Source organism: Dermacentor silvarum, unplaced genomic scaffold, assembly GCF_013339745.2.
Source record: "Dermacentor silvarum isolate Dsil-2018 unplaced genomic scaffold, BIME_Dsil_1.4 Seq426, whole genome shotgun sequence".
NCBI lineage: Eukaryota > Metazoa > Arthropoda > Arachnida > Ixodida > Ixodidae > Dermacentor > Dermacentor silvarum.
In genome coordinates, this window is record NW_023606213.1 from 23,553 (window position 1) to 35,858 (window position 12,306).

Genomic DNA, 12,306 nt, shown 5'->3' on the forward strand with positions numbered 1-12,306 from the left:
GCAACATATGTGGACACAAGGCTGCACACTATGCAGCATGGATATTGTCAGATTCAATAACAGGGGCTTCAGTATGTTGCAAGTACAGCCTTAATGTGAATCCTACATACCAGCAATGTCTCTAGTAATGCAACGTTTCTTTCATGATAAAAATAAACTTTTTGCAGGGGTCCTCGACCGCCCATTGGTCTTGGTAAAAAACACAGTCCTCCAGATCGCATACGCTGCTGTGAATGTCTGTCAAATTTCGCAGTTGTGCACATGGAGCTCACAAGCGGAGCATGAATTCACCTTTTTTTGAAACACTCTTTTCAACAGAAGCCTTCTCTCTCTTTGCGGGTGCTACATTTCGTCATATAGCATATTCCAATAGAGGGCTGCTATTGGCCAATAGCTGACATCAATCGAGAAGGGTGTTTGGATCAGTGTAATTCTTCCTATTGTTACTGTGTATATTTATTAATACTGTTTAATAAACAAGCTGAAGTTAGCAAAAATATGCTTTCGAATTTACGTATTTCAGGAAGCCTACTATTGTCTGTTCTTGTGCAGCGTAGAAATTAAACTGACCACACTTCTTATCGGTGTTGTAGCCATTCGGTCTCATTATTTCAATTTGTTTTGAACATTCAACTAGCCTTGAACTATGTGAAACTTAAGGTCAGACCCCACGTACATTTGCCAGCACGTGCTCACTCCTGGTTAGATGCCTTGGCAGACATCACTTCATACTGAGCTATCGATATTGCCTCAAAATGCGCAAATTGGATGTGGTACTATCCTTCGGTCAAGCTGGTTCAGGCCAAAGCTGGTCCACACTGCGTAACTTAGGCAGATTGGAGCACATGAGCCCAAGCATGCACTCAAGCCCTATTGCGCACAGACAAATGCTGTGCAGATGCATTACCACTACAAGTGGCTGCATCTGCTACACATAAAAAATACCACAGTTGCCCTTGGGTGCCGCAATGAGCCCACTCGCTCAGCTCACTGCGCCTCACTGAGGACAAGCGTGCTTGGCATAGCCTTTACAGTGCACGGCATTGAAGGAGCCTGAGCACCACGAAGGGGATTAAAGGCGATTTTTGGCTGCTGATAACTTCGCTTCTGCTGAACGCATTGAAGCACTTTTTGCTGCAAAGTATTTATGATATAGTCTATTGTGACTTCAAGCGCATTTCTCGATTTCGATAAAAAGTTTTCAGGGCTCCTTTAACAGTACCTATGTACCGGGTATAAAATAAGGATGACTGATGCTTCTAAACGGCAATCATTGCATGCTATACAAGCACTCCTGTTGGAATGTCAGTCCAATATAACACATAACAGTCCTTACTGTACATCAAATACAGAAAAGATGTTTTTTTAGTCATCCTTTGTTCTATTTCGAAACACCTTACTGCACAAACTGCACAAAACAAGATAGTGCTAGTAATAAACATCAAACTAGATCACACAGCAGAAGGTAGAACTTGCCTCTAATATTCGGAGGTGTCACAGGGTACTGTTGAGCTCGCACTGACACATCAAACGATGTGGCATAGACAACTCGGCTTTCTGAAAGGTTTTTGAAGGAGGCATCTGAGCTGTGAACATTTTACTAGAACCTCAATAGCAACACTCATCAGGACTGCCACCACTAAATGACAACTGCTAAATGAAATAGGATGTACCCCACAAAGACAATGTTAATTAGCCCATTGCCAAGAAATCACAAGCCGAAAAGAGAAAACCAAGTAGAAAACCAAGACAACAAAGCAACACGTGCTGCCAGCTGTTTCTGCTTGTTGCTTCGCCAATGCTAGGAATGATCACAAACATTTGACATACTGTATTGCATTTAGGAAGCACAGTTGATCCCTTATTATGTTTCTTTGTTTAGGCAGTGCTGATATGAGACAAGAAAATAGATGTCTGCAAAGCAATGTTCTCCAATAACAGTGACTGTGCTTGCACAACATTATCAAAACACATTGCAGCTCTTTTACTGAAGTGGTCGCAACACAAACATTTCTAGCATTTGTGCATGAGCATTAAAGCTCAAAAGAATTTGTTTTTCTTTCAGCATAGTCTGTTTCACGGAAGTTTCTGGCTAGAGAAACACTAATGCTTCATAATTCAAATAAATTTGCCCCTACAGCGCCCTTTTTGTGTGTGTGTGTGTGCTTGCAATGCTTCGAAAAGTGCATTCTTAAATGAGGCACTTATTTATAGCAGTTCATCTACATGCATTTTCTCTGCAAATGCACCAACTCTAGATCGTATATTTTCGCAACCACTTGCAGTTACATTTACCAAACACCAAGATAACTGAAGAAGAAAACTTGTACTTTTCCTTTCGTTCACAGTTTCACTTGGGGAAGAAACAATGAAACAAATTAGACTTGAAAAGGCAATGAACGAATGCCAACAACCTCCACTTCTGTACACAGAGCATAGCTGGTGCAATAGCAGGCACACCAAATTTCGAAGCTGTGCTACAAATTTGCTACATTTGGCTTCTTTATAGAAGGCATATCGCCTTACCATTGTGCTCTGCTCTGCATTGTTCACCTATCTAGCACTCTAAACAAAAGAGGTTCACAGAAAGATTAAGACGTAAGAAGAAGCTTTACCCTGTGGCCAACACCGATTTCTTAATTGAAATTAATGCAAAATGCAAATATGTTTTCATGAGACATCTGCTGGACCGATATTGCTGCACTTAAGAGGGAGAGTTATAGTGACTGTAGAAGCAAATTTTAACTTAGGAATATAATGTTTGACAAAAAAAACTTTAGTATGTATGATACAATCACATTGCCTTCAGTGCAGTTTAGACATCACTTATCGAAGACGTAAGTGAAGTGCTCTAGGCTTCTGCCATGCATGCTGTAAATGCAATTATCAACAAGACATTACCATTTCCTTGCTCCTTTTCTTTCCTCGTGGCAAGTCCACCAAAACCTTCCTGGGACGCTTTTCCTTCTATGCCTCCATCTCTTCCTCAGATTCTGCAGATTATATAGCAATGCGGCATGCAAAGAAAGCACACGCAGACACAAATCTGTCTCCTACAAGGCCTAGTCAAATAGTGCTCCTACGAACACAACAGCGCCGTTCACAATCCAAGGAGAGACACCGCCTGTAGGGGACTCTGCAGCTATTTAAAGCACGTCTACATCAAATGCTCATGATGCAACTGTTTTTCGATAGCGGATACTGAAAATTAAAGACTCCTAGTGAGTGCACATACAGGTAGTGCTACCCCGCATTTTCGAGACATAATTCATTGTGTGAGAATGTCTAGCGAAGTTGCTTTTAAATGTTACTGCGGCCACTGCCTAAACACAACGCACGCTCTTCGATGCATGACATCACTGTGAAAGGGTACGAATGGAACTTGACATGTCACTTACCAGCGAGATGCAGGATCCGCGCTTCATAAAAATCGCCGATGGTGTCTTCGTCCCCAGGCCAGTAGACTCAAAATCGGTAACGTTTTTAGGAGTGAAATCCTTTATAGCGGAGAGCTTCACGACAGCCGTCTTGCCATCGAATTTATATTGCACAAACGCAAACATCTTCACACAGCAAGGGCACACGAACGAGCAGTCAGCACTGCCAGAGTCAGCGTTCTACCACGTGCGTGGTATGTGACGTCACATTGACGACGTCACCCAATGCCATGTGATCAAAGGCGCGAACATACGAAAGTGCCACACTGCTTTTCCTACGGACGGACGGACGGAAAAAAACTTTATTGATAAAAGCACCTGCGAGGTTGCCGGCCCGGGCTCCTATCGTGCTAGTCTCGCTATTTGCGGGACGCACAATAGAGCTGTTTCATTCAAAACATGTTCTATTAGGTGTGCCCCTACCAAATGAGTCATGCATGACGCCGTTATGAGGTTAGGAAATGTTGCTTGCCCGCTTTATTTTGCCCGGGTTTTTTTTTTCGTTTTTTTCCCTTGCTGACACGAAAAAACACTGGCTTGATTTCCGGTCGCGCGGTTGCTAATAGTGCACGGCTTCGTCTCTATCTTCGGGGTTATGACGGTTGTTTAATGTATAACTTTTCCATATGTTGTCATGCACAAGCATCTATATCGAACAATTAACATTTAAGATTATAAATGTTACAAGCCAACACCATCGTGCATGCTTGAGCGTTTGCACAGAATGTTAGGCTCACTTAATGTGTGGTACGGGGATGTAATATTTCCTACGACTTGTACAAACTGACATTTAGGAGGCTGTTTATACAGCGGGATATGCTAATGCACATGCTGATGTTCCCGTCCCTACGAAGGAAGTACAGGAGGTACAGCGAGGAGGTAATGAAGGACGAACAGCGTCGCAGACTTCCGAGCGCCACCAACTGCCGGTCACTTCACGCAACCAAGAGCAGGATGTAAACATAAGGCTCCAAATAATTTCACTATTTTCATTTCAGTTATCATCACCACCACCCTTTTCTACGTAGCCTTAGCTGCTACTTTAGGAAAGTATACTGAGCAATGTTGGCTGATCACGGAGCACGCGGTGATGAAAAGCGCGAGTTGTCACCAGTGGCGTAATCAGGGTATATATATATCTTACACCGAGGTCAGTGGAAAGGCACGTGCCGCCTCCCCCCCCCCAACCCCTAAATAAGGACAAAAAAAAGCTGCGTGTGTCACTGGATGTCACGAGGAAATAATTCGAGAAAATTAATGGCAAGTGATGCACGCGCCAAGGGTCCCACGAGCCGACTTTGGCAGGGAAGTAGCACGGCCGCTGGATAAAAAAACAAAACTTTTTTTTTCTTATCCAGCGGCCGTGAAAGTAGTATGCGGTTGGTGCGATCGTTGTCTAATGCCGAGGTTCAATTGCACTGTCGGCCATGTACATTGTTACAGCGAAGCTGCATATGGCTAGGATCTGCTGGATCGTCTCCGGCGACATAGACGAACATGTGGGCCGATGCTGGTGATGTGCAGAAAGGGTATATATATATATATATATATATATATATATATTTATGTATGAATGCCTTACACAGGTGTCAAAACGGATGATGGATGGCCCATTGTTATACCCATCGCCACCACCGATGTCTCTTTCACAAGTGTCGCGGTACTCGGCAGCGGCACTTCCCACCAATCCTTGTGTCGTTTTGTCGCTATGGGACGGACGCGTGTCGTTCGCTCGGACGATATAGAGCGGGAATTGCCAACGCGCACAGAAGCGCGAATGGGCGCGAAAACGACGTGAAGCGCGCCAGCTTCGCTGGACTTCTCTGTTCACAAAGTGGAAGGGCTCTGTGGGTTTTTTTTTTCACAGGTAGAGGACCGAAGTGTGACGAGACAGGAAATAACCAGCCTACCGCAAATGCCTGGAATGATACAAATAATATTTCGCATTAAAACGGCATGCTACATGCACACATACTAAAGTGCAAGGCTCAGCGATATCCAAGATGTATATGATCGAAATGAGGCTTCGTACACACGCACGCCCAAGGGCTTATGAGTACAGAATTAAATAATAATGCATTATCAAATGATGCGTCATAATATAGAGGTGCTGGCTCGCGAGCCCAACTGCAATGCCGCGCCTATTCGAATACATGTAAAACGCAGAAATGCTTCCCTGACGTGGTCCCAGAACCAGTATAATTAAAATTTGAGCTGAATTTTGACCTGATTGTCTTAACGAAAATTTCCGAAAAGAGCCAAGCACGAAAAAAAATAAATAAAAGAACCTTATATATTTACAAATTCTTAGCTCTGCACCAAAAACAGATTTCGCAGTTCTGTTCTTTAAACTAGAGCCGCTTTAAAGCGAACAAATTTGGTTTATTTCTTTACAGCTTACGTGGATTTCTTACAGTTCATGTTTACTAGAGACTAGAGTTCTGCAAAAGTCCTTTGACAACAATGTATTTCACAGGGGTGTAAATATACCAATTCGACCGCTTTAGATGTATTATCGTTTTCCATTGCCGGGGTCAACGTTACTAGAGCAATCTAGTAACGTTGGCTGAGTGTTAACTTGATAGTTCCATTTCCTGAAAATGTGCCGTTTTGAAAAATTGTTATTTAAAAAACGAGGACGTAAATATAAAACTTGCTGCCAAGAGTCGCAAGATTCGAACGTTTTTTTTTCTTAACTGCTACAACCTTCATTAAATTTGATGCAGTAGTTGCTGAGAAAAACGATTTCTTCGTTGATTTACACAGATAGCAAACCCCTAACTAAAGGATCGACGAGCAAGGTTAATCAAGAAAGCTGGCGCATGTGCCCTGATTTCTAACGATCAATTTCTTTCCACGGTTTAGCCCTTCGTCATTGGGTGGCTTAGGCCGCCAGGCGTGATAATATAATTTATCGCCTCAAAAAAGGTGACTCAGTAAAAAATCAACAGCAAAAAAAAAGCAGCGGCCAGTTGGTGCCCATCAATGTTTTCTATCTGTAGTTTACAGACAAGTAGGGAGACTACAAACAACGGAGACGTACAGAAACAGAGTTCCTAGTAATGGTTCAAAAAGGTTGATGCCTGGAATTCTTTGTATTTGTTTGTTTCTCAAAATAAAGGTACGACATTAGGCAAAATAATAGCAAGAGCTTGGTGGCTCAACCCACCACCCCGTTTCAAAGGGGACGCTCATAGCATCCATCCACCTATCCATTTCCACCAATGTATTGATCTCCACCATCTGATACAAAACACATATCTATCCATTGCTCACCTGTAGCCTCACAAATGCCTAGGAGGCTTCGATTTCGCATGATTTGCTTAGTTCACCACGCCTCCTTTTGTATAGTGTAAGGTGTGTGGTGTGCCGAAAGTGAAGCTAGCTCTTAGTAATACTTGGGATCTTGTGCTTGTCCGCAAGTATTTGCAGCAGCGTTAATAGCGTCCCCTAGGCCCAGTCTGCTTTCTGCTAGTGTTGTTCGCGCGCTCGGCATGTCGCAGAAGACGCGAGGCCGCTACAGGTTGTACTTGGAACCGAACTCAACTGAGCAAGTACCAAAGCAGACTCAGCAGCATTTACAAGCGAGCGAAAACACGGCGCGCAAGCAAGGTATGTGTATTGCTGAAAATTCATTTATTAGAACAAGTTCTATGGGTTTTTTTATCGGGGCGGGGTGCAGAGAGGGGGGCTTTTGACATGCGACTTTGGTTTAGTAGCGGTGGCGTTCTGCAGCCGTGCACCAGGACGCGAGTTCTGCGCGGAGGCACTTAACCGTCTTTATTGCCAAGTCCGAGGACTGTTGGAGGGGCCCCTAATGTGGAGCTCCCATGAAGAGTCTCGCGGCGCAGCCTGACGATGCGGGCAGAACGCAAAAACCGTCCTGTGTGGGCTTTCGTACAGAGCTCGATCAAGGCACTAACGATGAAAGCGGCAGCGGGAGCATGAGAGCTGGATTCACATGACGGACCGACCTCGGCGGACTGAGCCCGACGTGGCTGAGCTGCAGCGAATTGCGCCGCTTTTTGTCATGCTGTAAACAAAAGGCTCAGCGAGAAGGCTTTGGTGAACAACCACAGAAGAATTGCTACTGTGCCATTTGGGTTACAAATCTAGAATGGAGAAATGAGTTGATAACTTATTACTGGCCAAAACGTATTTCGAAAGCTTTTGTAGGCAAATTAACATAAGCAATAACTGAGCATGTGAAAATGTAGGTAATTGTTTCCCACAAATGTAATACATATCTTTCACATGCCACTGCTGCATTGGCCCAAGAGGCCAGTGTGTCGATTGCTGGTTGCATGACTGTGCCAACCCTTTGGATTCCTTCCCTTAAGTACCTTAAATACTTAAGTACTTGTGCACTTCATTTAAAATGGGTAATGGAATATAATCGAGAGTGGGAGCTTGATAACTTAGGAAAACTTCTCTATCCTAGACATTGAGTTTTGTAAGCAGCCTTTTGTATTACTGGAAAACAGGTTTACTTGTCTAATGCACATAGTGCAACAAAACAGCATTACTGTGTTGCTTCCAATGGCTGTATGTTTTCTCAAATTTTCTTGTGGTTTCCTCCTTTGCTCATGTCACTGGGCCTCTTCGATTATGCAATCCCGGACTCCGCAAACCGTCCGCGGCTTCCGGTCTGACTAGCCCTGACAGAAGAGCGCGTCACAGTCACGTGATCCAGCTGTCGGGGACTGTCCGAGATTTCGGTCGAAGCACCGCGACAGGAAGTCACTCTCCTGGCTGCCATCATCTGCTCTTTGCTACTCGTAGATAGCCCCCTACCCAGCGTTATTATTAGCGTGGCCTCCGCAATGGTGCAGTCTCAGAGGCCTACGTCGCCGACACAACCATGAAGCTAGCACAGTGTAATCGTAGCCTGAGCGCGTAGAACGTTTTTGCAATGCGCAGTTTATTACGTCGCGCTATCCAGCTCATTGCCTGAGAAATTTAAGTGGGATTCCCACACGGACGTAAGGAAAATCGTGGTGGTGGGGAAATATATTTATTGGCCCTAAAATTGCTGTGGAGAGACTCCGAAATTATGGTCGTGCCACGTCGCTGTTCATGCAGAAAGCACCTGCCTACATCCTCAAAGCTTGCGAGACCGTCTGCTAATTAAAGGTCCGACGCGTGAGAGAGCGCGTGTACACTGTCTACTAATCCTGCACGTCAAAAATCAAACGCTCGAACTTGGTAGCAGAAGGGATCAACATATATGTCAACAGCAATCCGCGAAGCTCTTATTGTATACCACCCCAGCTACCGGCGTGAAATAGCCACATGCAGTATATGATTCCTTGCACGTACGCTAGTTTCACTTACCTGAAAAGCAAAATTTACCTGCAATGAGCATGACAGATTTCGTGAAACACATTAAGAAAAGCAAGCATGTGCGCCTTATCGCTGTGCTTCTTTCTTTAAAAACACGAAGACTAAAGCTACAGCAATTGGACGGCTCGTAAAAAACTTGCATGATGGCACACAAAGCACTGATGTAACAGAAGCGATAACTCAATGCACAGTAGTTGCCGTCTGGAGTGCGCAAAGTACGCAGAAGCACACGGAATCTTTCACAACATGGCGTCATACACCGCGCGCATCTTTTTAAGACAGCCGTCGTCTGCTAGCCACTTGCGCTTGTCCGAGCAAACATCTGCTGACAGCTCCAACAGTCCGCGGGCAGTCCGTAACTTCCGGTCCGTGAAAAAACGAACGCGCTTCTGACAACACTCGGACTAGTGGGCGGAGCTTCGGAAGCTGTCCGAGCAAAATCGAATGCGTCACAACAGTCCCAAGCAGTCCGGGACTGTCAGGGACTGATAATCGAAGAGGCCCACTGTAAACTTGTGTGCAACAATTAATCCAGATTATTGTGAGTGTCATGTTCTCATACCATTCATTCTCTGTATGGTGCATTGTGCACTTAAAAAAATTCTGCTTCTAAGGTGCCTTATGGACCAACCTGAATTGAGTCTTGCAATTGATTATATGGCAGGCAGGTTGTAATATACACATGTTGTGATATGAATGATTAATAATGGCTGGACAAGGGAAGCCTCAGTCAGGAGCCAGCCTTCCATCGTGACCCCGTTTTCATGTTTTGTATATGAATTATATTATTCTTTGTGTTATTACCGTTTGTGATAGTTCTGTTTATTACACATCACTGCCACTGTAATTTATCTGCACATTATAGAGTAAAAGTAATTCACACTTAATTAAAACTGCAAGGATTTTTTTCCAGGTTATCGCACCAAACAAGCAGGCAGCGGCCATCCTGTGCGCCAAGAACTCCAGATCATCAGGCAGCCAGTGTTTCTGCAAATGCATCTCGGGATGGTAACCTGAGCGTGTTACCAGATATGGCTGCTTGTTGCTCGGATGAGTGAACCACCAATGCCTGATGCCAGTAATACATGCGAAGGAGACGGGAGGGGTGAAGATGAACGTGTTGTTCCTCCTCCCAGTGTTGCCACACAGGATGTCAGCTGTGAAGATGATGAAGAGGCTGGCCAGGTCAGGACAGCAAGGCGATAACAGTGCAGCAATGTGCTGTGTGCATTTTGTTTTATGCTTTCTGTTTTATTGTCAGTCCTATATATGTCAGAGATAGTCATGCACATTTATGTGATGAGTGCCCACTTGCGCCTTTAGAGCTTACTCTATATCGTTTTTCCACTCTACTGCCACAACTCACCATTACTGCAATGCTCTGTGCTGCAACCAGTACTAGTGGTACCATATCGCATTATCTGTTTAGGTGGTATGCTCTGCATGCTTTAGATTTTTAATAGCTGCAATCACCATATTTTATCTGGTTTTGTTATGCCCTATCGAGACACTAATGCAGGAATACTTCTTAGTGTATGTGAGTGAAGTTTGTTACTAAAACTGAACACTTAAATGGTATTTGGATAGCGCAGCAAAACACGAGAAGAAACGAAGGTGAAGACAAGTGCTTGTCTTCATCTTCGTTTCTTCGCGTGTTCGTGTTTTTCTGCGCTATCCAAATACTATTCCCTGATGACCAACCAACAAGCCCACATCGCCACCCGCGCTGAACACTGATACTGCCATATGGCGCAATTTGTAGCTTATTGTGATGTGTTTAGGAGATGGCCTTTGCATTTGTGTGCTTACATTTACAGGAACACTGAAGTACCTGTTCCATGCGGCGCCAGCCCCAAAGAGAACGCATGAAGGTGTTTTCAAGGTGATGCTTCAAGCTGTGCATAAGAGAACTACAGCATTAAGAGAACCGGCATTAAGGGGCCATCTCCTTTGATGAAGCTAAAAAGTCTAGACCTCGTGTGGGGCTTGCCCCCAGACTATATGCATTGTGTATTAGAAGGTGTGACAAAACAGCAGTTGTGGCTTTCATCTGTAGGATCTGCCTACTACATTGGCAGAGAGCTGAAAATGCTGGATGGGAGATTGTGCAGCATCAAGCCACCAGTAACATTTGTACGAACACCGCGACCACTCTCAGAGTATTCTTTTTGGAATGGCGGCATTGGCTTTTATTTTACAGTATTCCATGCCTTTCAGATGGGCTTGCGCAGTTTCCTGGCTCATTTTTCTCTGCTTTCCAAAGCAATTTTTTATTGCTTAAAGATGTTGTTACGGCAAGTGGCATTAATGAGGTAGAAGAGCTGTTGCTCAAATTTGCTGCCCATATGTCAAGACTTTATGGAGAATCCTCAATGACATTTAATGTTCACCAACTTCTACACTTGTCAAAGTCAACACGCATGTTTGGTCCACTTTGGGCAACATCGACATTTCCCTTTGTAGATGGCAATGGCTTTGTATTGCGTCTTATTTCTGTGGCAAAGTTTGTGCCGATGCAGGTAGCTGAGAGGTGCATTATGCGAGAGATGTATCATAATTTGGAAAGAACAGTGACTGTCTGCTCGCATAGCATCTGCGAAAGCAAAGATGGAAGTTCAGTACAAAACATGCTTTCAGACCTGTGTTCTTGGTGTGCCACAGCCATTTTCAGGGATGTCAGAAATGCTGCGGGCACTATTTCAAAATTTGGGAGAGTGCCTGAAGTTTCACAGTACTTCCGAGCACAGGTTGGCACAGTAGTAATACATGCTGCAGACTGTTTAGTTCCGCGAAAAACTTCGTCGTGTTATGTCAGCATGAAGGATGGCAAATACAGTGTGTGTCTTGGGAATTTATGCGGACGCAAGCTCCATGTATTTTTATTGTCAGCACATGCTCATTGGAGCTTGTGCTTTTGATGTGCCTCACATTATGCAGTGCCAGCACCCGCCACCCTCAGAAAATCTCTACCTGTAGACCAGTGATGACTTGCAGGCACAGTGTGTATTCTTCCCTGTAGGCAGCTCATCCCACATCTGTGATGTTGGGAACTCGGTAGAAAAGTTTTGATTCCACCCATAGATGTACTGCCACATACAAGGCCTAGAGTGACTGACTGCTGATCTTCTAGAGGACTCCTTTGTGGTGAAATGGAGAGTTTGCAAAATGTGTATAGTTGAAAGTATTCGTGTAAGCAGTGGTTAATCATGTGAACTCTTGATGTGCATGAACACTGGTATAAACATTGGAACTAAGAGAGCAGTGGGGACTCCGTTGTGCATAGGTTACAGGTCTCTCGTATAATTTTTGTGTCTCCTCGCATTTCATTCCAGGCTTGCAGCACTCTGTCAAATTGCCTGTGATCAGTGGCCAGCCTACGAAAAAGCCGTTGTGGTAGCGTGTGTACATCTGGAAGTCTTAAAATGTGGCAAAACTTGTTTGCCTTGCTGAAGCAGTGGCTTGGCATAAAGGATACAATGATAGTAAAGCAGCGACTGCTGTCTGTGAAGTAGACCAGGGGCAATTC

The 12,306-nt window shown here is 44.3% G+C and overlaps 1 long non-coding RNA gene across 1 annotated transcript; it reads right to left on the reverse strand.

The window, feature by feature from the left end:
• Positions 1-210: 210 nt before the first annotated feature.
• LOC125941831 (uncharacterized) lies at positions 211-3,596 on the reverse strand. Its single transcript, XR_007464642.1, has 3 exons — positions 3,399-3,596; positions 2,902-2,993; positions 211-1,557 (listed from the first exon to the last, which is right to left on the reverse strand). It is a non-coding gene; the product is annotated as an uncharacterized LOC125941831 (long non-coding RNA).
• Positions 3,597-12,306: the final 8,710 nt, after the last annotated feature.